Here is a 5,228-nt window from a genome sequence, read left to right as displayed (position 1 = left end):
GGCACAGAAATCGAAATTAAAATTAGTTGATTGTTATTCGAAACAATCTAAACGAGAATTGAAGATCTTGTAAATATAAACCTGTAGATATAAATACAATCAAGAACGGATTTTGTATGAAGTAGTTATAAATTTCGCACGGACTTTAGCAGTCTAAATATGAATTTTTGTTAGAGTAAGAATTAGATGTTGAAACCTTAATGAAAGTTGTAAAACTTGTCGCGAGGATTACAAGGATATAAAGAACATCGAAAACGGAACTCGTATGCAAAAGTTATGGTCATCCGAAGATCTACCAGAAACTGTCAGGGCAGATGACAAGGCCCTACCTGGTGGCGCCATGTGGCACGGTCGGAAATCCCCCTCTCTGCCAGGACAAAGTGAAGCGGCCCAAGGAAAATGCAACACGCGACACCACGTTTTGGTGACACTTGGTCTCTTCTAGAAGGGAGGGATGTGGACGAGCAGCGCGACAACGCGCGGCAAGCATTCAGAGGGGCGACATCATCAATAATGTGCGACAAGCATATTGTCTGTACGTTGTGTGTATATTATCTGTGTGCAACGCGCAGTTGACAACTATAAATACCCCTTCCGATTTTCACTTCGTTTCCACACAAAAATCTTCCAAAACTCTCTTAAACCTCAAGATTTCTTGAGTTCCAATTTTAGGGATTTTCATTGGTCAGTAGCGGGGCTCTAGTGCGTCAGAGGGTCCGACAAACAGAAGCTTTCAAGTCGGGATTCTATCAGCGTAATTTCTCAGTTTTCGCTAAAATCTCTATAAGTTAAGCTACACTTAAGTTAATTTCAAGTGTAACATATATTTATTTATTTTCATAGTTGTTATTATGAACCTATGAATGAAATTTATCAGTAATTCCAAGTCATTATTCTAATTGATTTACTTATGGGGATGATGTCTAGTCTGAATTTAGTGAGGTGTTTAAAGTGTGATTTCCAAATAGTATACTTTGTATACCAAACAAACCATACCTACGATATGATCCTATATGGTTGTTCCTTACTTGATAGATCTTGATGTAGACATTGAGATTAGTGAGGAATCTAGACTATCGTTAGTCTCCAAAAATATAAGACTGAGACTTAGTGACATTCGTATGTAGGTCACATCAAAGGAACAGTCAAGGTGTTTTGCGGAGCGCTGTCGAATTTTCTAGTCACCCACCTAAGTCAGGTGAGTGCATAGTCCCTGGTGGTTGTTGAGGCCAACACAAATAATAACCCTAAATATTACACACTAAAATAGTGTATAGTGGTAAAGGGATCGAATCCACGGAGATTGGTTCAATTTATAACTCTATGAAAAATCTCTTTGTAAAAATACTTGAAAATGACAATAAAAATAAAATGGGGGGTTTTGGTGTTTTGAAATACTTGAAACAACTAGAATTAACTATGATTTAAATAGACAAATGCAACAAAAATAAGAGTTTGATGTAAAACCAATGAGGGAAAGATGGTTGACTTAAAGTTTCCTCACTTTGACTTTTGATGAACATATCATTAGAATCCAATGGTGCAATACTTTGATTTAAATCCTTAATTTGGCTATAGTAATCCAAGGAGCTTGAGATTACCTAGACTTTTCTTAATTGTTGAAATGGCTAGAGAAGCTCATAACAATTTCCTTAGTCAAAGTCACTAATTCCAAATAGCATGTAATTAGTGAAAGTCAACTAGCATTAAGAACCAAAAAGTCACCAAATCCAAGAGGGGTCAAATGCTTTCACCACCATGTTGGAGGAAATGTTTTTATGATTGTGTGAAGCAAAAACAACACAAAAATCATTTGTTGCTTGCTAATTTGAAGATCCTTTACTTAATCAAGAAATTAGCCAACTAATCACCACAAACATATTTAAACTCATGAACTAAAACATACAAGTAGTGATAAGATGTTAAAACGCAAAACATTCCCATAAAGATTTAAGAACATGTTCATGGATTCTTCAACATTCAACAAAAGTTCAAAGGATTAACCAAAAGTCAACCAAGATTAGTTTAGCCAAGCATGGCTAAACACAAAGAAACAAAGTTAGAGAAATTTGTACCAAACATTAAGCAAGAATCAAGAGGTAAAAATATGATGTTCTTCAAGGGTTCTTGGCCTTCAAAAGTCTCCAAAACTCCAGAGAGAATCTTCAAAAATCGGATGTCCAAGAGTATCCAAAAGATGGGCACCAACCTTCCTCAAATAGCCTTCCAAATGGATTTCCGAAATTGCCCCTGCAGGAGGTTGCGCGACCCGCGTGCTGTTGCGCGGGTGGGTTGCGCGGGTGGTCCCTGAATGTAGCATCTTTGAGGTTTTGGGCCTCCATAGCATAGCCCACTTGGCCCAGTGCGAGCCCAATCAGCTCCTAGCCCATTTTTCTTCAAGTTTTCTTCAATTTAAGCCCAATTTGGCTTCTCCAAATGATTCATATCTCGCAAACTCGCCCGATTAATAATCTATGCATGCTTGAATATACTCCCGCATCTTGCAAATTTAAATGTTTATTTCTCTCCAAGCCTTCAAATAATCATCAAGCTCGCTCCATGCATCATCTCCACCACCCATCAAGCCTAAGATCCTTGTTTTCCACCAATTCCCATCGCTTTCCATACGTCCCGAACATTCCCGCTCCACTAGTCTCCATGAAATCTGCAATAAAGCTCACGAAACTAGAAAGTGCCCGAAATAGTCATAAAATAACAAAAAGGAAAATATGCATGAAAATTAACTAGATTATGGATGAAATATGCTAAAATAAACTATAAAAAGAAGTAAACAAAGCTAACTATCAAATCACCCCAAGCTTAAACCTTACTTGTCCTCAAGTAAGACAAGACTAAAATGAACTCGGGATGAACTATCCTAGAGAAAATAAAAAGAATGGATAGAGCCGCAGAACCTGATCACTGTTAGTCAACATGGTCAGAATTGATCTTGCTATTACCTCACGAATTTTTCATCCGATGACAAAGGGACCATAAACCACAACCAGGATAACTCCTTTAGGTGAGTAAGGAGGGATGAGCAGTCGCAGCCTCAATGGAACATGCATACAATGAAGAATATCTGTAGTATGGAGAAAGCAGCTGGATGGGCTCGGGTGGAGCTCTTCTGTAAGTGTACACTCTGATCTCACGTTTGCCGGTTTCTCTCATGTGTAACTAGGTTTAATCGCTCGGGCACCGTTGTAGGAATCGAATCACTTGGTGTTGGCCCAAACCTCCCGTAGTATCTGACTCGACAGTCTCTCTAACATCACCAATTTGTGAGAAAGAAAAAAAATAATAAATAAATAAATAAATAACAACTCGATCTATATACAATAAAACAGATCTATACAAATGAATATCAAACGTCGGGTGACCAAGATGTTGGGAAATTTGTTCAATAATTGAACCGGCCACCTATCTAAGATAGTTGCGACTGAAAATTTGCATGCTTCATTTTGTTTTTGTTTGTTTGTTTGTTTGTTTTTTTTTTTTTTTTGATGATAAAACCCTTTGACTCAAAATTTGGTTCCCAAAGGTGTGTAGGTGGAACCGAAAGGGTAATGATATAATCCGAATGGCCTAAGTGTGAAAATGACCATGTGTGGAGCATAAAGATGTAATGTAAGCTCCTTTTCAAACTTGTGGTTTTTCAAAGATAATGAAAATGTCCAAATGTGGACTAAAAGACTCTCTAAATTCTAAGAAAATCGCAAAAAGATATGGTGATGTAAAGAGACCGGATATGGATTCTACTCGGGGACAAGCACCAATGCTTCATCCTAACAGTTCAAACATGATCAAGTGTGATCCTCTCCGCGGTAGTGACCGCAAGGCTAAGACATCCATTGCTATAGTATATCCTACAGTCATTAGTATTGTATGCATAATTCTTCATGAAAACTACCTGGCCATGATCACTTACCCCTTTAAGCTACCAGCATCTGATCCCAAGTATGAAATCCCAAACTGCAGCTAATGGTCCCGGTTCGATGGGTGAGATAACAACAAGATCCTGGACCAATAATGATACAATAACTGTGAACCTATTCCATGGCATCCAGGGGTGAGAATAAACAGACAACAAAAATACATGAATGCTAATGCCCTAAGCTAAATGTTATGCAAAAATATAAAAGTACAAAAGAAGAAAATAAAATCTTTTTGGATTTAAAAAAATGAATGAAAATTAGCTTAAAACTAAAATGTTATGCAACCTAATTAAAAATGCATGAAAAAATAAAAGGAAAATGAAATGCCCCACCCCAAGCTTAAGAACAAGCATTGTCCTCAATGCTTAAGGTAAGGGCAAAAATGACCTAAATCGGAGGATTGGATAACGGGAGATGTTTGTGGCGGTGGTTTCGTGAAATTACGACCAGTAGAACTCCGACAATCTTGAATTTTCCGGTGAGGTGGTTGCTGGAAGGTTATATAAGAGGAATGGAGTGGGAGGTCAAGATGATTAAATGAAGAAGAAAGGAAGCTGAACATTTTAATCTATGGGTCAAAAAGGGTCAATTTCGGTCAATGTTGGTCACAAAAAGTCAAAAGGTCAACTCATTAAAACCTTTGGTCAACACCTGGTCAAATAATAGCCAAAAATAGCCCAAATTGCTCAGCACAGTACGCGGGTCGCGCAGAGTAGCACGCGGGTCGCGCATACCTTGCAGTTAAGTCTTGGGCCAATGTCGCTTCATCACACCTGGCCACGCAACCCACCCGCGCAACAGCACGCGGGTCGCGCAACCCGCTGATGCTGATCTTCATTTTCGCTTCATTTTTCTTCGTTTTTCACCCGTTCTTGCTTCGGACAGCCCCAAACACCTAGAAACTCTTGATTTCTTCAAAAACAACTCTTTTAAATCCCAAAAATATCTTCCAAACTCATTTATTCAAATTAAAAACACAAAAACACAATGCTTTCCAAAAATGCCATTCTTTAACGTCTTTGGCGAGACGCCTCCAAACTTCACTTTAACACTTTGGGGCGTCCAAATGGACGACATCTTGGACATTTGAATCAAAAACTTCATTGAATGGCTTCAATCGATGTCCATTAACCTTGTAAATTTTCCCCATGTCGACATTTTTTAATTTCCACACCTCCATTGAGACTCTTTTCTTGTATTTGACTTTCTTTTTACGGGAGAACCATATCGGACTCAAACCTTTGATAATAGCAATCATCCAACCATATTCTTTCTTGTACTTGTTCATTAAGG

The sequence above is a fragment of the Lactuca sativa genome, chromosome 8 (genome assembly GCF_002870075.4).
Source record: "Lactuca sativa cultivar Salinas chromosome 8, Lsat_Salinas_v11, whole genome shotgun sequence".
In the NCBI taxonomy this organism is placed as follows: domain Eukaryota; kingdom Viridiplantae; phylum Streptophyta; class Magnoliopsida; order Asterales; family Asteraceae; genus Lactuca; species Lactuca sativa.
Note: the sequence above shows the minus strand (reverse complement) of the source record.